The 24,473-nt window shown below is 40.3% G+C and overlaps 1 protein-coding gene across 3 annotated transcripts in view; it reads right to left on the bottom strand.

The window, feature by feature from the left end:
• LOC129135418 (meteorin-like protein) overlaps positions 1–24,473 on the bottom strand; it is an 80,241-nt gene that overhangs the window by 31,364 nt on the left and 24,404 nt on the right. For 2 of the 3 annotated variants that reach the window (XM_054657201.2, XM_054657203.2), the window contains exon 2: positions 10,125–10,287. The gene's annotated coding sequence lies outside the window, so the exon portion shown is untranslated. Of the gene's footprint in view, positions 1–3,067; positions 3,165–10,124; positions 10,288–24,473 lie in introns of all 3 variants that reach the window. The other variant, XM_063816749.1, reaches the window with a different exon arrangement.

The raw sequence follows: 24,473 nt of genomic DNA, 5'->3' as shown, positions 1-24,473 counted from the left end.
CAGCCTCCCCAACATCTGCGTTTCTTGACTTTTTAATAATCGCCATTCTGACTGGCATAAATGGTATCTCACTGAGGTTTTGATTTGCATGTCTCTAATGATCAGTGATGTTGAGCTTTTTCTCACATGTTTGTTGGCCGCATAAATGTCTTCTTTTGAGAAGTGTCTGTTCATGTCTTTGCCCACTTTTTGATGGGGATGGGTTTTTTTCTTGTAAATTTATTTAAGTTCCTTGTAAATTCTGGATATTAGACCTTTGTCAGATGAATAGATTGCAAAAATTTTCTCCCATTCTGTAGGTTACCTGTGCACTCTGAAGATAGTTTCTTTCACTGTGCAGAAGCTCTTTAGTGTAATCATGTCCCATTTGTCAATTTTAGCTTTTGTTGAAATTGCTTTTGGCAATTTCATCATAAAATCTTTGCCCATGCCTATGTTCTGAATGGTATTGCCTAGATTTTCTTCTAGGATTTTTATAGTTTGGGGTTTTACATTTAAGTATTTGATCTATCTGAGTTAACTTTTGTATAAGGTATAAGGAAGTCCCTCTTGTAGTAGTGTGGGGAGCGATTAGGAGTGGGATGGGACGGGAGGCAGAGTAAGCCATCTTGAGGCAGTTGTAACAGTCATAGGGAGAGACCAGATCACAAGATCTGGAGCTGGTCCACAAGCTCAGGGCTGGAAAATGTAGTTGTTCCCAGTTAATACTTCTGGAGTTGGAAAGTATAAAGAGCTATGTCAGTGTCAAGATCCCTGGTAGTTTGGGGCAGGGTACAATTACTCCTCTGGAGTAGATCTCATCGTGGCCCTCTGGGTGTCTGGAGGGCCCAGACAGAATCCCTTACTGTGGCCTGGCGTCTTGCTGGTATTCCCATTGAGGACTGGTGGGGAGAGCCATCATCACCATGGCAGTCCCCACACCTTGCAACCTAAGTACCTGTGTGATTGATGATGGGTGAGGAACAGAACATCATTTACATATATAAAGAACAGCACGCTGTTTTCTTCCTTGAAGAGGAGCTGGCCCTCCTCCCTGCTTGGCCATCATGCTCAGCCATGGGCCTGGTCTTTGTTGATGGGAAGGAACAAAAAGAATATGGGCCATCTGATCACATGGCTCTGGTTTTGAGCCCCAGCTGTGCTACTTAGTAGCTGTGTGATCTTGGGAAGCCACTTCACTTCTCTGAGCTTCATTTTTCTCCCATGCAAGATGGAGATAGCAATTCTCTTGTAACTCAACTCTATCTTTATCACTTAGTGAATCTTACCTAAATCCACATCTTCAATTTTTTTAATTTTTAATTAAGGTAAGATTTACATGCAGAAAAATGTATACGTTTTAGAGTGTAGTTCTGTGAGTTTTGACAAATGCATGCAGTTGTGTAACCACATCACAATTGAGATACAGAGCAGCTCCATCACTCCCCAAAATTCACAACCCTCCCCACACCTCCTTGCAGTCAGCTACCCCCATCTCTGCCCCAGGCAACCTCAGATCTGATTTCATCACTAAGGATTAGTTTTGCCTAGAGTGTCATATAAATTGCATCATACATATGTACTTTTTTGCATCTGACTTCTTTCACTCATCATGTTGTTACATGGACCTGTAGTTTGTTTCTGTTGAAGAGCAATATTCCATTGTATAGATGGACCACCATTTGTCATCTATTCACAATCCATGCACATTGGGTTGTTTCCGTTTGAGGGTTATAATGGCTACAGCCGCAATGAACATTATTTTGCAAATTTTTCAGTAGACAAATGATTTTATTTCTGTTGGGTAAATAGGAATGCAATGGCTGAGTTGTATCGTATGTATATATTGAAATTCTGTAGAAACTACCTGTTTTCCAAAGGAGTTGTACAATTTTCCATGTCCCCCATAATATATGAGGGTTTTGGTTGTTCTGCATCCTGGGAACATTTAGCATTGTCAGTCTTTTAAAATTTTAGTCATTCTAGTGTGAAATGGTATCTCATTGTGGTTTTAACTTGCATTTTTCTAATGGCTAATGATGTTGAGTACTTATGTGTTTATTGGTCATTTGGATAATCTATTTTGTGAAGTGCCTGTTCAAGCCTTTTTGTGTCTGCAATTTTTACTAGCAAGTTTATTTCTTCTTATTGAAACCTCACTCTGGGCCCCAGACAAATATATCAATGGAATTCTTCATACTGCTGCTTGTATGTTTCGAAAGGACCTCAGCTGAACATAAAGGTAAACTTACAATTTTCTCTCTCACTCTTCCCCCCTCCACTTTCAGACCTTGGCCTCCACCACTGACACATTCTCTCATCATCCACACAGTGGCACAGACCAGAAACCTAGGCAGCATTCCTGATACCTCTTCTCATCTGTTTCCCTACTCCCACCCAATCCATCGTGTTTCCTCCTGCCTATTTCTTGAACCCAATCAACTCCCCCAAATTCCTCCATCTCCACCATTGCCTAAGCCACCATGGTCTCTCACTTGCATTACTGCAATAGCCTCCTTTCTTTCTTTCTTCTTTCTTTCTTTCCTTTTTTTATTTTGGAAAGGAAGTCTCTGTCACCCAGGCTGGAGTGCAGTGGCGCAACCTGGGCTCACTGCAACCTCCGCCTCCCAGATTCAAGCAATTCTCCTGCCTCAGCCTCCCAAGCAGCTGGGATTATGGGTGCTCACCACCACAACCCGCTAATTTTTGTATTTTTAGTAGAGACAGGGTTTCACCATGTTGGCCAGGCTGATCTCGAACTCCTGGCCTCAAGTAATCTGCCCACCTCAGCCTCCCAAAGTGCTGGGATTATAGGCACGAGCCACCACACCCAGTCAATAGCTTCCTTTCTAACAAGTCTTGTTCCCTTCAGGCTGTACTCCATGTACCAATCAGTGTCAGGCCTTTAGAAAACACAGATGTGATTGTAAGACTCTCTTATCCAAATCCTTAATGGCAGCCCATAACTCTTAACATAATTATTTGTTCCTTAATGTGATCTGTAAGACGAGCCATGCCCCAGCCAGACGGTTGTCTTCGAGCCGTGGTTCTAGGCTCCTTGTGTCTCAGGGCCTTTGCACAGACTGACCTGTGTTTGCAACACTCCTTCTCTCTTCTTCACCTCACTAACTCCTGCTCATTCTTCACATCGCAGTTCAAATTTCACTTCCTCCAAGAAGTCTGCCCTGTTCAGAGACAAGATTAGGAATGCTCTACACTTCTTTCATAGACTTATCTTATAATGATGTATTTCTGGGACTATTCAAAGTATGTTTCTCTCACTAGACTAATAAGCTCTGTGGGGAACGAATCTGTTTCGTTTGTGGTGCGTCTGGGTACCTAACACCAGGAGCAGCTACGTAACATATGAGGCCCAGGGCAAAATGAAAATGCAGTGCTTCTGTTCAAAGAGCAGGAAAAAGTGTCATTGAAGGTGCTCAAATATACGGTGTTTTCCTTTCTTCTGTGTTCTCTCTCACTTGACTTGTCATGGTATTTTTATTTGCTATTTAATGTCATGCTAAGTTAAAAAACAAATTTAAGGCTGGGTGCGATGGCTCACGCATGTAATCCCAGCACTTTGAGAGGCTGAGGTGGGCGGATCATGAGGTCAGGAGTTCGAGACCAGCCTGGACAACATAGTGAAACCCCATCTCTACTAAAAATACAAAAAATTAGCTGGGTGTGGTGGCGGGTGCCTGTAATCCCAGCTACTCGGGAGACTGAGGCAGGAGAATGGCTTGAACATGGGCGGCAGAGGTTGCAGTGAGACAAGATTATGCCATTGCACTCCAGCCTGGGTGACAGAGCGAGATTCCATCTAAAAAAAATAAGATAAAATAAAATAAAAAATAAATTTAAATTATCGTGACTTTTTACCATTTGTTTTTATATTGTAGGATGCAAGGTATAAATGAAAATATTAGCATTGACCTCATATGTAGAATCAACACAATTACACAATTCACATTCCATAGCTCATTCATGTGTATGTATTTCATTCTTGCTAAACCAGTAGATAAGCTGCACAAAACTAGCTCAGCTCTTTCTATCTCACTTCCTGACACCCACACACTCCAGCAACACTCTCTACCTTGGGATCATGGACACTAAGGAAGGACTGAAAGGACAGGAGCTATAGGCTGCTCTCTCTTCCCCTTTCCTTGTTCCATACAAGTACTAATGAGGCCAGGCCCTGCTTAGCTTCTGAGACGAGATTGGGCACCCTCAGGCACTGTGGCCATAGTGTCCTGACATTTCCTTTCATGTCATCTCAACACAGGGGTCGGTTAGCACAGGGAAGTAACTCCAATAAGAGAGGATACAACAGGGCTCCTCAGTCATTTGTGTCTCTTCAAATGTCATTGCCTTCTTTCTGTGTACAAGCGCATTCTGGTTTCAGTGGAAAGTGAGACCTCTCCAGATGGTTAGTGCCCCGCTCACTCAGTCACTGACTAACATTCCTGCCTCTACTCACAGCATGCTGAGTTTCCTGCACATCCCACAGCATGGCTCTCCAGGGGCATGGAGAAGATTATGTGAATGGGGCGGCAGGGAACGGCAGCCACACACATCACATGTGGCTCCTCTGCTCCTGTGCATGTCCCCTTGTCCTACAGGACTTCGCTGACAAAACAGAAGTGTAAAGATATCGTTATTAATGTGACAGCAGAGTGTTAAACCGAATGCGGGGCACTTTCAAGTGCAGGACACTATGCAACTGACTTCGCAGGACTCAGAAAGTGGCCCAGCCTAGCACATGGCCACATAGCAGATGCTAATCAATGTGTTAAGTAAAGGAATGAAGGGTTGTCACCTGATAGAAGATAAACAGTTCTTCTGGTTTTGATACAAACTAAAGGCCTCTCTCCTCCATCACCTTGGAGATCCCACATAAATATCAGAGGGGCACCACTGCCTGTGATTGCCTATCTTTCTGGAGAGGAGAGAGACAGTTGCTCTAATATGTCAGAGCAAGAGTGAGAGGGAGGGTATGAGGGGAAGCTGACAAGGCTTATCTGTGAATTAATCACCGCACTTTGCATGTACTGCAGGTCACACCTTGTATCCTATGCTCTTAAGACATGGTCCAAGTGTGAACTAAGCTCATAGCTCACTGCCTTCATCCACCTCCATCGCCACTCCAGAAGAGAGTTCAAGTTGCTACTTCATTAGCAGAAGGCCTCTGGACCCATCCTGGAGGGGTCCGGAAGCAGACAGAGCAGCTCAGTCAAGGTCAGAGCCACGGGTTGCTGGACCTTCTCAAATTCCTCATGTACTGCCTTGATTTTCATCACATGCAGAAAGATCTCTGAGAATCACAAAGCCCAAGAGCCAGGAGACCTGGGTTCAAAATCTGCCTGTGTGTGAGCCTGGGCAAGTGATATCTTCTCTCTGGGCCTCATTATCTGCTCCATTAAATAAGAAAAGGAACTAGTTAAGTGGCCTAAAAGCAATGTTTCCCAGGAGCTCTGATGTCTCAGGAATTGCACTGGTCGGGACAGGGGAGATTCTCCCCAGCTTCAGTCAGCAGTAATAATAATAACAGGAGGCTGGGTGCGGTGGCTCACGCCTGTAATCCCAGCAATTTGGGAAGCCAAGGGGGGTGGATCACAAGGTCAGGAGATCGAGACAATCCTGGCCAACATGGTGAAACCCTGTCTCTACTAAAAATACAAAAATTAGCTGGGCATGGTGGTGTGTGCCTGTACTCCCAGCTACTTGGGAGGCTGAGGCAGGAGAATCACCTGAACCTGGGAGGTGGAGGTTGCATGAGCCAAGATCGCACCACTGCACTCCAGCCTGGCAACAGAGTGAGGCTCTGTCTCAAATAATAATAATAATAATAGGAAACATTTACAGAGTACCCACTGCCCCAGGTGCCATCATAAATGCTTCACATACATTCACTCATGCAGTAGTCACGATATTCCTATGACATGGGTTTCAACTTCTATGCCCATCATCAGATGAGAAACTGAAGTTCTGAATGTCTAAGTGACTACTCAAGGTCACACAGCTAGTAAATGACAAGGCAAGGATTCGAGCCTTTGTAGTCTGGCTCTAGGGTGTGTCTGCTTAACTACACTATTCCCATTGTTTTACCTCCCTCCCTCCCACCAACCCATCCATTCACCCACCCATTCATCCAAACATCCACCCATACATCCATCCATCTGCCCACCCACCTATGCATCCATCTCGAGTTTCATGTAAGAGTTTATTTAATAAAGGAATTCTGAAGAATTATAAAAAATAAAAACTTGAAAACTACTCAAGATTGCTATTTAAACTGCAAAAGTCCTCAGGGGTGGGGTTCTATGACTCACATTGCACTTAGAATAAAGAGAAATTCTTTTTATACAATATAAGTTCCTGCAGAATGCAGACACTTTCTACTTCTCCAGCCTCTTTTCAACTCCTCTCCTACTAGCTTCTGTATTTAAGCCACATTAGACCTTTCTTCAGTTTTTTATATAGACTTTGTTGCATCACACCTCAGAGATTCTGTACATGTTCTTCCTCCTGCCTAGAAAGGATCGTCCCTCCACTTTTGTCAACTAATCCCTGCTCAACTTTTCATCTCAGCAGGAGGCCCATTCTCTTTGGCAATCCTCTGGCCTCCAGCCCATTTATTATATACTCACATGTCAACATGTACTTCGTACAGCATGTAACACAATTGCACTTTTATATTTTAACAAATTATATTTCCCATATTGAACTGTAAGTCTCCTGAAAGGAGGAATTTTGTTCTTGCTCATCATCAACTTTTTCAACATCCAGTGCACCATTTAGAACTTAGATGTAGTCAATACAGGTTTGTGGAATGAAAGAGGAAAAGAAAGAATTAATATTCCTTTAAATTAGGATGGCAAAGATCGTATATAGAAAATTGGCTAAGTTGTGGTCCATTCATGTTTGCTCCCAATTAAGGAGCACAGCTATGAAAAGGAAAGCTTCAAATTAATAACCAATAGATTTTTTAAAAAAGAAAACTGGCCAGGTACTGTGGCTTATGTCTGTAATATCAGCATGTTGGGAGGCCAAGGCAGGATTACTTGAGCCCAGAAATTCCAGACCAGCCTGAGAATTTGGCAAAACTCTGTCTCTACAAAAAATACAAAAATTAGCCAAGTTTGGTGGCATGTGCCTGTAGTACCAGCTACTTGGGAGGCTGAGGTGGAAGAATAGCTTGAGTCTGGGAGGTCAAGGCTGCAATGAGCTGTGATCGCACCACTGCACTCAAGCCTGGGTGGTAGAGTAAGACCCTGTCTCAAAAAAAAAAAAGAAAAAGAAAAATCACTAAGCAAAATAAGACATGTGAAGGATCATGTCAAAGGTAAGAAAAATTAGGGGAACATTAAAAGCTTTCTTCCCAAGCCACTAAATCAACTTGACTAACAAAATTACCACTTGATTTAGCACTAGAAAATTACATTACATATCAAACATAAACCCATTAATCAAATACTAAAGAAATTTCTGAGTTAAATGGTATAATGTTAGCTTATGCCAGAGCTGACCTTGAAAGATTGTTCAAATATGGCTCAGTGTGATTGAAAGTTCTGCGTGAATATGTTTTTGGAAAGATCCAACAGCAACACCTTAGTGTATGTTTTTGAAATAAAATGTATCTGAGTAGCAGCAACGTTATCCATTTCTTATAGGTCCTCCAATTTGTTGGCATAAAATTGTTCATAATAATCCCTTATGACCATTTTTATTTCTGAGGTATCTATTGCAATGTCTCCACTTTCATTTCTGATTTTATTTATTTGAGTCTGCTTTTTTTAGTGAATCTAGCTAGGAGTTTGTAGATTTTATTTTTTCAAAGAACCAACTTTTGATTTTATTTATATTTTCTATAGTTTTACTATACTACATTTTATTTGCTTCTGTTCTGATCTTCATTATTTCCTTCCTTTTGCTCACTTTGGGTTTAGTTTGTTCTTTCTTTAGCTCCTTGGGGCATAGTGTTAGTCTACTTATTTAGATCTTTTTCCTTTTTTAATCTAGGCATTTATTGCTATAAACTTCTCTCTTAGAACTGACTTTGCTGCATACTGTAGGTTTTGGTACATTGTGTTTCCATTGTCATTAATCTCAAAATATTTTTTAATTTCCCTCTTGATTTCTTCTTTGACCCATTAGTTCATCATAAGCATGTTGTTTAATTTCCACATATTTGTAAATTTTCCAAGATTCCTCCTGTTATTGATTTTTAGCTTCACACCATTGTGGTTGGAAACAATACTGGACATGATTTCAATCTTTTTGAATTTGTTAAGGTTTATTTTGTGGCCTAACATATGGTCTATCCTGGAGAATGTTCTATGTATGCTAGAGAAGAATGTATATTCTGCTGTTGTTGGATGAATGTAGGTCTGGTAGGTCCATTTGGTCTGAAGTATAGTTCAAATTTAGTGTTGTCTTGTTAATTTTTTGTCTGGTTGATCTCTCCATTGTTGCAAGTGGAGTACTGAAGTCCCCTATTAGTGTTATATTGCTGTATATTTCTTCCTTCATGTCCACTAATATTTGCTTTACATATTTAAGTGCTTCAATTTTGGATGCATATATGTTTACAATTGTTATGTCCTCTTGATAAGATGACCTCTTTATCATTAAATCATGACCTTCTTTGTCTCTTGGAACAGCTTTTTACTGGAAGTCTGTTTTATCTGATATAAGTATAGGCATCCCTGCTCTCTTTTGGTAACTGTCTGTTTTCATGGAATATCTCCTTCTATCCCTTTACTTTCAGTATATGCCTATTCTTAAAGTTTAAAAATGGGTCTCTTGTAGGCAGCATCTAGTTGGATCTTGTTGTTGATCCACTCAGCCATTCTATATCTTTTGATTGGACAGTTGAACCCATGTACCAGCAAGGTTATTATTGATAGTAAAAGACTTACTCCTGCCATTTTGCTAATTGTTTTCTGGTTACTTTGTAGATAATTTGTTCTCTTCTTCCTCTATTGTTGTCTACCTTTGTGGTTTGGTGGTTTAGTTTTCTGCTTTGTGGTTACAATATTGTTTTTTAAATATTCAACATGAATACACTTTCTTGTTTGGATAACGTGTAAAACGTCTACAAGGAGGGATAGATAATAAGTTTTCCCTTCAGAATGCACTGCTTTGCCTGGGATGAGGAATAATTTATAATGGTAACTGTTGCTGGTTAAAATTTGGCTCCTACCCACATTCATGCAAACTCAGCATTCTAGATTAAAAGAGATTTAAGAGACTTGCCAAGCAAATGCATGGCATCCTTAGATGTATCCTGATTTGAATAAAACAGCTATAAATAATAATATTTTGGGGATTATTGAAAAATTTGACTATAGATTAGTTTTCAGGTGATATTGGAGAATTAATGTTATTATTGTTAGGTATGTTAGCACAGTCATGCAGCAATGAGTCTTTCTTTTTAAGAGATGCATACAAAAATATTTGGGTGTGAAATGTTCTTGTGCGATAATTTGCTTTAAAATTCTTCAGAAAAAAAAAGATAAGCAAAATAGAAAAACAAGATAATGGGTACATGTTATCTATTTCTTATTCTCCCTATTTTTTTGTGTGTTCAATTTTTAAAAGAAATTTACTCCATACATATATCCCACCCCCTCCACTAAGGACCCCCAAACTATAAAGTGCTGTGAATATAAGAAAAAGTGAAAGAATTCTATGATTTTGAGAGAAAGTCAACACTGTAGGAAAAAGAGAGCCCAGGATTTGGGCTAAAAATCATTAATCTGACCCTGATCAACCCTGTGGCCTTCAGCAGTAACTCAGCCTCTCAGGCCTTTGATTTGTTCATGTGTAAAATGAGGGTCATTTTCATTTAGACAACGACCTTCAGGGTATGTTTTAATGTTAAAATTCAGAGTCCTTCCATATCAGATAAGCATCAACTATTCAATAGTTTATGCTGAAGAGTACAGGGGACCAAGAGACCACCCAAATGGGTTCATGAGCCCATCATGCCACTTCTTTGTTGGATCACTTTGGGCACCTCACTAAATTTTTCTGAGCTAGGTCCTCTGCACCTTGCTTGTCTATCATCAAAGGGTCACTGTGAGACTATAATAATATAAGAGGAAAGAAATCGTGATTATTAAGGCATATACTGAACCACATACCTCCATTGGCAACATTAAACTTCACTCCAAACTCTCCCCCTGGTCCTCCAGGGCAGTGGCTGGCTGTTAGAATGATTCCACCAGCTGCCTTGATCTTCCTGATAATGCAGGAGACCGCAGGTGTTGACAACATGCCATTCTGTCCAATAATCAGTCGTCCAATCTAAACCATCCAAAAAAAAAAAAATCAATCCAGTTGCTTGGGATTAAAGGCATTTCAACAGGAAAGTGCCCCAGGCTCTGTTAACATACAGCCAATCACTTGATAAAAGAAACAGAGTAGGCTTTAGATTAGGGGAGGCAGGGTAGGGGGAGCACTGACATTGTCTCTCCTATCTAATGTCTCTAAGACCATTTGGTGCACCTGCATCTAGTAGCCAATTATTAACCTGTAAATAGGATATGCCTCATTGATCTTCAGTCGTTTGAAACATCTGCTTCTGATAATCGAGGGGTTAGCTTGAATCACACAAGAAGTTCTTAGTTTGCTACTGACTCAGAAACTATGCATGTGAACATGCTAGAGATTACAAGAAAAAAGAAATGGAGTGCTTCTCTGCTTCTTCTGCTTCCTGTAACTTAGAACAAGCTCAGAGAGCAAGGGGACTGATTTACTACAACCTCATCATCTGTAGGCATATTTTAACTGTAATCTTCAGGAATGACTTTTCTCCTGAAAGTAGGAATTCTCTTTCTGCTGTTAAGTGACAGCATGTGCTGGAGACATTGGAGAAATTACCCAGTCATGCTAAGCGGAGATCTGGAGGTCATCCATGGATGCAGCCAGATTCTTTCTAGAGCTACAAAACTGACTTTCTAAAAAGTCAGCATCACAGCGCTGAAGAACATTTATTGCTACACCTTGTTTTAAAATTGGATTCAATATCATCCAATCTAGTAGTTCTCAATATTTCTACAAAATAGAATCACTTACGAAGCTTTTTAAAACCCTAGTACTCAAACTGTATTCTAGACTGATGATATTGCAATCTCTGGGGTTGAGAGCCCAGCATTAGTAGTTTTAAAGCTCCACAGATGATTCCAATGTTCAGCCAAGCTCGGTAATAAAGCCCCCTTGTTACTCAAAGGGCTGGCAGCATGGGCATCACCTGCAGGCTTGATAGAAATGCAGAACCTCAGCTGGGCATGGTGGCTCCACCTGAAATCCCAGCACTTTGGGAGGCTGAGGTGGGGAGATCACTTGAGCTCCAGAGTTCGAGACCAGCCTGGCCAACGTGGTGAAACCCTATTTCTACCAAAAATACAAAAATTAGCTGAGCATGGTGGTGCACGCCTGTAGTCCCAGCTACTCCGGAGGCTGAGGTGGGAGAATTGCTTGAACCTGGGAGGCAGAGGTTGCAGTGAGCTAAGATGGCACCACGGCACTCCAGCCTGGGCTACAGAGTGAGACTCTGTCCGAAGGAAGGAAGGAAAGGGAGGGAGGGAGGGAGGAAGGAAGGAAGGAAGGAAGGAAAGAAAGAAAGAAAGGAAGGAAGGAAGGAAGGAAGGAAGGAAGGAAGGAAGGAAAGAAAGAAAAAGAAAGAAAGAAAGGGAAAGAAAGAAAGAGAGAGAAAGAAAGAAAGAGAAAAAGAAAAAAAGAAAGAAAGAGAAAGAAAAAAGAAAAAGAAAGAAAGAGAAAGGAAGAAATGCAGAACCTCAAGGCCCACCCAAGGCCTACCGAATAAGAACCTGTATTTTAATAAGATCCTCTCCTCTCTTCCCAGATAATTCATTTGATAAGTACTGATATAACCGACAAGCCAAAACAAACCTTAACATACAGTTCAACAACAAAGTTGCCCTGGCACCATCATTGCTAGAGGTCAGTCACTGACCAAATATAACAATCAGTGAGATCAGGGGGAAAAAAATTACAGAAGAGATCAAAACACACACACACACACACACACACAGAGCTCAAAAGCAAAGTGGCCTTGGGATGATTTAGTATGGAAATCCACAAGATCCCCAGGCTACATATTTTCAAGTAGAGGAGACAGATTATAAACAAAAAAGCAATAATAATAATAGTTACTAGTGAGGTACATATTAGGAAGGAATTAGACTGCTGTAATAGAGAATTAAGGATGTCAATTTTAATAATAATATAATAATAATAGCTAAGGGAGCTTAGATTTTATTCTAAGTACAACCAGAATCTATTGAAAGGTTTTAAACAGTGGAAGTGACCTGATTGCGTTTTTAAACATCATGGGCTGAGCAGCCCAAATGGTCCTATTAAAAAGTAAGTCACATCAAGTCACTAAAACATTCCAATAGCTTTCCTTGTCCCCCACCAACCCAAAACAAAGCCAAAGTCTTCATTGTAGTCTACAAGGCCCTACATAATCTGACCTCCATCATGTACCATTCTCCATCGCCCTCCCGCCCTCCTTCTTCTGTTCCAGCCACAACGGAACAGAACAGCTATTCCTCAAACATACCAAACATGATCCTGCCTCAGGGCCCTTGCATTTTCTTTTTCCTCTGCTTAGAATACTTGCCCAGATATTAACATACCTGCCCTCTACTGTCTTTTGGGTTTCTGTTTCAATGTAAGCTAATCAGAGATAGCACCCTTGACAGCCCTATATAATACTATAGCCAGAAGTCCCTAACTTTTCTATTGTTTCCTATTTCCTTCACCCTGCTATAATTTTCTGGATCACATATGTTGCCTTTAACATTTTCCATATTATTTATTTTCCCACTGTATGTAAAGCCCAAGGACTTTTTTTCACTGCTATATCCCAAGAACCTAAAATAAATCTGGCATGTGGTAAGCGTACAATAAATATTTGTTGAATTAATGAATGGAGAATAATGAATGCATGATGAATGGCTTCTCTGGGAGAAATACCTTGAAGGGGGGCAAGAGCAGAAAGAGGAATATCAGACGGGAGACTCTTCAAGTTGAGTGTTGATAGAGTCTTGGACTAGGCTAGAGCCAACAGAAATGAAAATTAGTCATTTGGTTTGAGATACATTTTTGGAAGGAGGATGAACAGAATATGCAGGTGGACTGGAATATGGAAGAGAGGGGCTGTGGTAAATAGCCTCCAAGATGGCCCCAATGGTCCTTGCCTTTTGGCATTTGTGCCTTTTTGTGGTCCCCTCCCACACTGAACGATGCAGATCTGGGTAATCAGTATATATTGCAGAAGTGATTGTGTGTGACTTCCATGGTGAGGCCATAAATGGCATGGACACTTCTGCCCTGCTCTCTTGGACAGCTTATTTTGGGAGAGGCCAGCCGCCATGTCATGAAGACACTCAAGAAGCCCTGTGAAGAGGAAGCAAGTCCTGCCAACAACAGCCAGCACCAACTTTCCAGCCAAGGGATTGAGCCATCTCACAGTGGATCCTCCAGCCCCCACCAAGCCTTCATATGACCAAACCAATACCAACATGTAACTGTGACCTCATGTGAGTCCCCAAGCCAGAATACCCATCTCTTGTCTCAGAAATGATGAGAAATAATAAATATATGTGCTCACACATATTACCATCTAATTTTCTACATTATATGTTTATTTCCCCACTGTATATAAGATCCAAGGACTGTTTTTTTTTTCACTGCTATATTCCAAGAACCTAGAACAAATCTGGCATATGGTAAGTATACGATAAATATCTGTTGAATTAATTAATGGGAAAAAATAAATGAATGATGAATGGCTGCTCTGGAAAAAATACCTTGAAAAGTGGCAGGAGCGGAAAGAGGAGGATCAGATGGGAGGCTAACAGCCAGCACCACCTTGCCAGCCAAGTGACTGAGCCATCTTGCAGTGGATCCTCCAGCCCCCATCAAGCCCCAACTAAGCCACTAAGTTTCATGGTAATTTCTTACACTGCAATAAATAACTAATACTGGACCAGTGAGAAAAGGAGTCAAGAATAATCTCAGCTTTCTACCTTTAATAACTTAATGGATAGTGGTGCTATTAATCAAGTCAGGAAAGAGAAAGGACAATAATTACACCTATAGTATTACCCAAAGTCATGATAAATTATTTTCCATATGCTCTTGCTAAAATTTATGTAGTCATTCAACTCATTTTATTGAGTATCTACCATGAAACCGGCAATATGGAAGAACCTTCTGATATAGAACTGAATATAATTTAGTCACTGCCCTCAAGTAATAAGTCTGGAGAATCAAGAATCTGAAAAATGATTGTAGCTTTTGTTCAAAATTTTCTCTCAGCCATTTAAAGGGAAAATTATGAAGATTGTATAGTGGTGAGAGACTGGGATAGCAGTCCACAAAAACTTAGGAAGCCCTTCCATAGCACAGAGTCAATGCTGAGGAACAGCTGCCCAGCCAGGGGCTACATTTTCCAACCCACCCTTGCATCTAGGTGTGGCCACATGGTGCATTTGGACAATGGGTGATAAACTAGTATGAGAATAAGAACAGAAGTAATGTGTGTTTCTTCTAGGCTGAGGATATCAGAAAACAGACATATCATCTCTACACTGCTTATTTCTCTTTCTACAGATTCAGTACAGGTAATCATGTGGCTCTAGGCAATGCCAGAGTCACAAGAGGGAAGGAAACTGAGTCCCCATCCCATTTGGTAGACAAGAGTCTTTGCCCACCAGGGACATCCTCATTGGACTATTGTGTGAGTGAGAAATAACATTCTATTGTTTTTAAGGCAATAAAAATTGCCTACATTTCAGGTTTATTTATTACAACCACCCACATTTTCTTAAGCAGTAGCGAAAGAAACATAAACAATAGTTTAATGCCAAATCAAAAATGTCAAATGCAAAATTATTTTATGCTATTACAGTATAAAATTATGTCCACTTTGGGGCAAGGACTTAGAAAAATGCAGAAATAAACATGTAAAGTTATTAAGTAGGAATGATTATAGATACATTTTTATCTTATTAAATTTCAGTTATTTTTGAAAAGGTAATATACATTCTGTTTAAGAAGGTTAAAGTGAGTAATTACACTTGAATAAAGTTTCAACCTGAAATACTTTAGTTATAATTGGAGAATTAACCGAAGATTAAATTCTAGATATCTGGAAATTTTACCTATGTGAGATCTGCTCATTAACCCATCAATACCAGAGAGAAGAGGTATTGCTGGACATGGTCCTATCATCTGGGGGATAAGTACTGGAGGAGATGGGAAAGAGAGGGTGATGGGGCTTCTGAGGTAAGACATGGAAAATCGTGAAGATATTTGTGTCCCTTACGGACACTCACCAAATGGTGACCTAGGCAGAGGAGGATTTTAATAACAGGATGACCAGTTCTGTGGATGTCAATGAGTGGCTTTCCCCCAGCCATTCCTGTCATTGTCCAATGGGCTCATGAGCCAAGTGGCTGTTATGGTTTAGATATTTGTCTCCTCCAAACCTCATATTGAAATGTAATCCTCAGTGTTAGCGGTGGGGCCCAGTGAGAGGTGTTTGGATCATGGGGGCGAGTCCCTCATGAATGGTTTAGCACCATGCCCTTGATGATAAATGTGTTCTCGCTCTGAGTTTACATGAGATCTGCTTGTTTAAAAGTATGTGGCACCTTCTCTTTTCTCTTGCTCCCACTCTTGCTGTGTGATATGCCTGCTCCCACTTTGTCATCCGCCATGTGTAAAAGCTCCTGAGGCCTCACCAGAAGCCAAGGAGATGCCGGCACCAGGCTTGTACAGCCTTCAGAACCATGAGCTAAGGAAACTTCTTTTCTTTGTAAATTACCCAGCCTCAGGTATTTCTTTATAGCAATGCAAGAATGCTGTAATACCATGGCCGTGATGGCAGGGATGAAGGCTATGCATGGGCTCAACAACATGGACATTCACTCACCAAGGCTGACCTGGCTATGGCCACTGCAGAGTGCCTACTCTACCAGCAGCAGGGACCAACACTGAGTCTCCTTATGGTACCATTCCCCAAATGATCAGCCAGCTACCTGGTGGTAGATTGGTTAATTTGGGCCACTTCCATCACGGAAGATGCAGCACTTTGTACTTACTAGAATAGACACAAAGAAGAGGAGATATGAAGACAGATGCAAAGATTGGAGTGATGCAGCCACACCCAGGAAGCCAAGGAATGTATTCTGCTGCCAGAAGCTGGAAGAAGCAGGGAACAGATTCTCCCTAGAGCATCTGCGAGTGTGGCCATGCCAATACCTTGATTTTGACTTCTGGCCTCCAGAACTGTGAGAGAATAAATTTCTGTGATTTTAAACCACCAAATATGTGGTAATTTGTTATGGGAGTCCTAGGAAATGAATACAAAGTTTGTATTAGCTTCACAAGGCTGCTATAACAAATTGCCATAAACTTGGTGGCTAAAAGCAATTAAAATTTATTCCCTTATAGTTCTGGAGGCCAGAAGTTCAAAATCAAGGTGTCAGTGGGGGTCTGCCTCATCGAAAGGCTCTAGGGGAGGATCCTCCCTTGCCTCTTCCAGTTTCTGTTGCCTCCACATATTTCCGAGCTTGTGTTCACATCATTCCAGTCTCTGCCTCTGTTTTCACGTCTTCTTCTCTGCGTGTCTATGTCTTCTCTTCTGTTCACCCTCTCTCTACCAATTAGCTCAGGATAAATGCCATCAGAAAAGGTATGGCTTTCAAGATCTAGTCATTGATAAAAAGAAATATAACTTTTGGAAGCCCTTTTGTATAAAGAAAAAGCACTCAACTTGAAGTTAAAAGGCATAGGTATGAGTCTTGACTCTATCCCCTGACATAGGATCAATCATTTAACTTCTCTGAGGCTCTGCATCTTTATCTGAAAAGCCAAGAAAGAAGAGGGTTGTTAAAATCCACCGAAGATCAGATTCTATAAACAAAAACTCTTTGTTAAATTAACCATGACACAAATTATTCTATTGTCTTCCCCAAATCCCACAACCCCCTCCAACATTTAAAATTCATCTTTAGATAGCAGATTATCCCTTAAAGTACCATTTTACTCTCTGAAAAAGTCCTAGAAATACTACCCTCTGTCAATGCAGCAGACCGCTACCTTGCAAAGAAAAGATGGTCTACTTACATAATTATCCTTAGTTATGTTTACAGCATTGAAGCAGGCAATATCTGACTTTCATTCCTGAGTGAAATCCAGACCACAGCCCAGGGAGGACCAAGCCAAGGCATTCTGTTGCTCCCCACTGAACGTCCCACACCATAGGGTCTGGCTTTGGCTGGAAGAAGGGCAACCTCACCCAGTCCTCCAGAAGGTGCACACACCCAAGTGGATGCTACTGCCATTAAGGGGCATTTCCTTCAACTCCCACGCAGAAAAGGGGGCAAAGTGGACCCTAGTCCACTATCACTCACACACATGTACAGATCCCAGGGTCCACACAGATACAGATCCCAGGGTCCACATCTATCACATATATGAACATTATCACACAGACCCCTGCAGACACATCTGTGAGGCATATGCATTCCCAAACACACAGACAGACTCATGATAAATTTGTTCCTACCCAGCCATGACTTCTAAATGCTTGGGGAAACCAAGACATAGTAGAAAGGAGTGTGCAATTATCATTTCCCATGATGCCGTTACTTAAGAACTCTTTGTGTCCGTCCTTCTAATGGCACCAATGCCTCCCATCAAGCCTTAAACCTCACCTAAATTATGTCATTGGGCTTTTTCATCCATAAATGAGCATACCAGGTGCCAAGGGAATCAATATGCCCTTTCACATGCCTTAGACCAGTGTCCAAAGAAAGATAAAATGTTATTCTATAAAAGCTTTCTCCCAGCATTTCTATTTCTTTACATTTTGTGCCATATACAACTATGGTTTTTTAATGATCTTATTTCTGACAGCTGTTTTTCTTCAGAACATCAACAGCTTCTTTCCTAAATTGGTTTTAGTATGAGTTCCATTTCTAATTAGCTCGTCCTAGAGAGCAGCGAGGTAATATTTAAACCCTCAGGCTAAAATTTCGGAGTAGGTGCAGAATGTTGACTCTAAATGAGATTTTCCTGTGACATAACACGCATGAAAGCAGGATTTCTTTCATGTGTGAAATGTCTTAAATCAGACTTACCCTTTGTGATTCTCTTTTAGCTTTAAATGTCATTTAAGAAAAAAAAGAAGAGAAAATTAAGCATGACATTCCCCAATATCCTCTGCTCACTGTGTTATAATCCCTATCACTCCCCAAGTGAATTGGAGAGAGTGAAGACACAATGAACAGAAACTTCCCTGATGCTTCACAGAGGAAGTGTTCTCTGGGACCACACAGCCTCCACCATGTCCATCTACGAAGGGCTGTGGCAAGCCATATACACAAAAGATGCCTGTTTCCTGTCTTCTCGGTTAAAAACAAGAACAAAACACTGGAAGGAACCCCAAAGCCAAGCTGCCATGGGTTGCAGAGTGCCAGCCCTTAAGTAGTGTTGTCCATGGGTAAACAGGAGACGGATAAGGGCAATTTCAAGAAATAACAAACTCGAGGCATGAATGTGGTTATCCAAACATCAAGGGACTCCTTCATTTGCATTTGGATAATTGTGCAGTTATATGATTTGTTACATGGAGACCAGATGGAAGTAAGAGAGCTCATCCTCAACTTCCTGTACCTCTGGAAGTCTTTACACACATGCTGGAGAGATAGATGAGAGTTCATTAGCGTCAAACCACCATGGATTTCATAATCAATTCCTAATATCTGAATAAGTGCAGAAAAGTCCCAGGCATCTAGAAGTGTGGCCCAAGTTCTGTTCTTCAATCGGCCCACCCATTATCCCTATGTATCTCGATTTTGTTATCTAAAAGATCACATGATGGAGGATGTAAGCAAGTAACACAGCCAAGACCCAGTTTACAGTGTCTAGTACCTAACAGACTCTTGACACGTTTCACTTGCCCTTGAGTCAATCTTTCCATGTCACTGAATATTCTTCCACAACACGATTTTAATGGATATAGTCGTCCATTGTTTAAATGTACCATTATTGACCAATGTAAAAATGTTCTTTTACCTCAAATTTTTATATGTAAAACAAAAACATGTTTGAGGACTAAACCCACACTGTAGTATAAATTAAACTGGATGTAGGCCAGGCATGGTGAGTCACACCTATAGTCCCAGCACTTTGGGAAACCAAGACAGGAGGATGGCTTGAAGCCAAGAGCTCAAAAGCAGCCTGGGCAATACAGCAAGACCTCATCTCTACAAAAAAATAAGAAAAATTAGCTGGCCATGGTGGCGTGCACCTGTAGTCCCAGCTTCTTGGGAGGCTGAGGTGGGAGGATCCACTGAGCCCAGGAGTTTAAGGCTGCAGTGAGCTTGGATAATGACTGCACTCCAGCCTGGATGACAGAACAAGAACCTGTTTCAAAAAAGAAAAAAGAAAAAAAAAACCTAACAACTAAAAACTGGATGTAGTTTGCTAATAACTAAACAGCAAATTAATTGTAACATGCTTACATATCAACGATGTCTTTCTTCTTTAATCATAAACCTGCTCACTAAGAAGCTGCTGAAGTCCATGGTAGTGACAGGTACATGTCTGCATCCTTGTCCTGACCTGCATCTTCTTTGATTGTCCCCATCTGTGTCTCTGACTGGCACTGCCGAACCTGCTTGCTACCTGATCAATGTTGTACTGAACCGGACTGCTAACTGATCAATGTTGTTGAGCTCACTGCACAAAGCTGTTCTTACAAGGTAGATTTCTGCCTGGAATAGTCATACTTACACTGTTTATATTCCTTACTCCTGACCCATCCAACGCAGCACAAGTTCTATTTATTGCCATAGAAACATAGGTCATTTGGAAACACCTCCTTCATTTCTATGGAATGTTCAAACATTTCTGACATTTTGGACTCTGTTCTAGCCTCTTGTTAAATATATCCAGAAAAGAGACAAAGCTTTATGGGGGGGCTATATGCACACATATGCTATAGAATAAACTATCTAAATGCTTTAAAATACTTTCCATCTGGCACTGCACCTTAATAGGTAGACAGAAATTAAGTATGTGTATATCTATCTGTATAGATACGTATAAATATATATCCCCAAAACAAAAACTCATTCTCTTACTTATACATAGGTAGAATATAGGTGAATATACATATACATTTATAGGTAGAACAAAAAAAAACCCTCAGCCTCTTTAGGGCCATGTGTTTTCTCTGAGTAATTGTCACAATTAATTAAAATACCTGTGTATGCCTTTTTAGATAAATTCCATCAGACCAGTTTCTGTCTGGTTGGAAAATAATAACTGCCTATTTGCTAAGTGCCCCTGCCCCCATACTATGTTCCAGTGAACTAAAGACCTCTGGCAATCATAGATTTACAGCTCAGCAAGATTAAACAATTTATTGTTATTTATGACATCCAAGCTGGATCTTCTGTATTATATTCCACATTAGCATCTATCACTTTACATTTGGGAGATCCTGTCCAAAAAAAGATTATGCCTCCTAACCAAACATTCAGCAGGGCTGCAGGAACAGGCCCCCTGAACAAACATCCTGCCAAAGTACTTTAAAGCACCGTGAGCTCCCACAGCTGTGCATTTTCAGACGACTCAGCAGATTAGCGTGGAGTCTCTTAGCCTCTGCTTGGTCTGTTCCTTTCAGTAATCTCTCACATGGCCCAGTCCATTCGGTTTGAAAATCCTCATGAAATGAGCAGATTAAGATCTGGCTTCAGTAGAGGGCCATGGGGTGGGCATGGAGGGGAGAGGGTTTGCTCTTAACACAGCCTGAGCCTCAGAAAGATTTCAGATGGAAAAGCATGGCACTGACTCAGCTCATGCTTAACAGGAAATAATGCACAGACCACACCAAAAAAGCCCTTTATGTTGTGTGAAAGTCTATGCCGGAGCAGCTGCTGCCACCTCATGTACTGTGATAGAGTGTGCATGTGTGTGTTTGTGCATGAGTGTGAGTACGCACACAAATGTGTGCTGGGAGGGAGAGGAGCTCACACCTTCAACAGTCGCCACCTCAGCCTTAGCTAGCAGCATGGAGAAATGCCAAAAGTCAAGAGGAAGCTGCACCAAAGCAACTGTGATCACCACATCAGCAGGCGCTTTCTGGTTAGTAAAGCTACTGGGACTGAAAAACACACACGGTCTTGTCCTTCTTTTATTTTAATCAGAGCAAAATATTTTTATAATAATTGTGTTGTATGAATAAATAATTCATAATGCTGTAACCCATTATCACATTCAATCCTCCCAACAACCCTAGAAGATATGTAGACAAGTATTATTACTTTCCCTATTTTTATAAATGAGGAAATAAACCCCAGGAGGCTAGGCAACTTCCCCACGGTCATAGAAGTTGCAAACAGTAGTATCATGATTCAAATCCAAAGCTTCTCCTTTTGTCTTTATCATTTTAATTTTGAAGGTAATGCATATGCATGTATGATCTTTTAAATCCAGAGATGTATATGGAATAGATAGGAAAAGGGACTCTCCTTCCCCATTATACAGCCCCTCCACCCAAGCTATATACACTGTTGACTAGAGTATGTCCTTTCAATCCTATTTTCTATGCCTACATTATATACAGAAAAGCAGGATTACGTTACACACAATATTCCAGTCATTGCTGTTTTTCACCAACAAGCTATCATTCACATCTTTTTCATACTATATATAAATTTATATCCTTTATTTTAGTGGTGTATATTGTGCAGTTGTGTCATAAATTATGTACCTGTTCTCTGTTGAACATATAGATTTTTTTCTGAGTTTTTCCTTAGCAAAATGCTGCAGTGAGTACCCTTGTACACAAATGTTTGTATATTTGTTCTAGAAAAATCTACAGTAAAGATTCTTAGATTAAGAGATTCCGAGGTTATTAGAAAACTACTCTATTAATTTAGATATATATTTCCAAATTGCCTGACCAAAAAGTTATGTCAATTTAACTTCTATGAACAGTATACAAACATGACAATTTTCCATCACCTACACCAACTCTGGGTAATTTCATCTTTTTTACAAGTTGATGGATTGTTTTAATTTATATTTCTCTGGTTATTAATAAGGTTGGCCAACTGTTCATGTGTTATTATTGATGATATTTGTATTGAATTGTTTGAATTTTCTTGATTTCAAAAAACTTTTTACATGTCATAGATATTAAATATTTGTTGTAAAACTCTCCTTCCAGTATTGTGTATGTGTTTGGTCAAGTAGAATAAACTCTCGTCCTCTGATTTCAGATTCCTTTCTCTTTCCATTAGAAATCCCTAAATGTAAAACTACATATTGATAGCTAAAAACCAGGATGTTTACTAGAGAAAAAGAATACAAAGGCAATAATTAAATATTATATTTATACAAAATACCTACTAGTACAAACTTAAAAAGAGAAAGTAAAAGTCAAATGCTTCTATGACTTCAGACTAAGAAAAAGAACTTTTGAGGTTGAATGTTCCTGAAATTTTTCTTTTCATACAACTACGGACATGACTTCAAAAGTTGATGTTACTAAAAATGTAAGATATGAAAGATATTTGAAGACTCAGAGAAGGTGGATTTTCATTTTAACAAGTCACATATATATTCTATATATCCTCTTATTCGTAACTAAGAGAGTCAAATCAGATGAAAGAATCTAAAAATTTCCCTTTGACTGTGTTAAGTAGAAGTAGTAGAGGCATATTGGCCAAATCTTGAGTGTTTGCAAATGGACTCTTAAGGCTATAGGCTGGCACAGGTCATTGAAGCCCTAGCTTTTTATCTTCAATTTTAAAATCCCCAAACAATTTATACTAATTTTTCTTGTCCATTATTTCCAAATAATCTTGTTTAAATGTTATTACAGTGCTTGCTCATGTTACTGTTGTCTAACAGAAGGGTATCTGGGGCCTTAAAACTGAGAGGGTTAGGATTAATGATTCCAATACCTATGCTTGGACATCTCCAAAAGTGGGTTCCAACTTCTTGTCCTCAAGTCTGTATAGAAACTAGCAAACTTCCAGAGTTCACAAAAGGCTCAAAGAGAACAGATGTTTTATAGAAAATTCTTAGAGCAAGTTTCACGCATAATGTTGCTGATGTGTGTCTGCCTTTTCAATAAACATCACTATGCTTTATCACAAGATTTAATAAAGCAGCTTAGTTAAAAATGCCATCTGGGTCTCTGGACACATTAAACAAAGCTTAAAATAACCACCCCAGCAACTGGGAGGACCCAGCTGTTCTCATAATCTGTCCCACTCCTTTTACTTCCCCATAAAAAGAGTGAATGAAGACCACAGACTAAAAGCATCCAGAATGAACTGACACAAACAGGGAGATAGATGGAGCCAAGGGCTCCTGTAAGTTTGCTATTGCTCACATAATAGATTTGCTAATTCCACAACCTGCGGATGGTGATTCAGAAAGGGAAGCAGAAAGAGGGAAGAGAGAATCATAGAAGGGCTCATTCAAGTTTTCTAATGTATCACAAACCTGTCCTCCCTAATGTCTGGATCATAGCAGCCCATTCCATTCACCTATTCTGTAGTGAACTCCAATAGAAAATACAAAGCCATCACCACCCAGTTCTTTCTCCCTTCTAGAGATGAGATATTAGCCACCCAATCCCAGATTCTCAGATCCATTCCAGGAAAGAAGCCCTAGGTATTGAAGCACAGCTTTCCCTCCCTCCCTTCTTTCTTCCACCCCAAGATTTGTTCCCCAGATAGTTCTAGTAAATGCAAAACCAAGTATATTCTCATTCTTTAGAGCAACCAGCTTTTCATGGCCAACTGGAATCAAATACAACCTGCACAAACATCTATCTGGAGGACACTCCCAAGGCTCCTACTGAGCCAGCCTTCTGCATACCACTGCATTTCAGCTTCCTAGTTCACAAGACACTGAGACATTCTTGAATTCTGCAAGGTGCACTGTGTGTTAATATCATTGCTGCTCATCATGTGGCCAATAAAGGGCATGACTAGTCAACAAATAAATTTTCTCTTGGCTGAAACTTGCAACAAAACTGTAAGCTGTTTACCAAGGGGCCCACTACAGGTTATATTCAATATATACAGTCAAATCATAATCATCTGAGATATATTCAGTTGACCATACACCTTTATATTTCAGTAAAAGGTCTTTACATTTCCCAGTGCTATCAACGTTACAAAGTGCTTTCATATGCAGTGCTTCATCTGATTTCCAGGATAATTAAATGATCCTGTCATACCTGATTTTTAGATGAGGAAACAAGTGGTTTCTGGGTATTTCAAGAGGCTAACGCATCTGCCCTCCAACTTGTATGTGAAAACCAAAAACAAAATTCCAAGGCCCCTCAACCATCTGAAAGAACTTTGACTCTTTTGGTCAATATATGCCAGAGCTAGGAAAAGAAGGTGAGTCTTCCAGCTGCT

This window comes from Pan troglodytes, chromosome 7 (genome assembly GCF_028858775.2).
Source record: "Pan troglodytes isolate AG18354 chromosome 7, NHGRI_mPanTro3-v2.0_pri, whole genome shotgun sequence".
NCBI lineage: Eukaryota > Metazoa > Chordata > Mammalia > Primates > Hominidae > Pan > Pan troglodytes.
The sequence above is the reverse complement of the archived record's forward strand: the minus strand, read 5'-3'. Positions and strand labels throughout refer to the sequence as shown.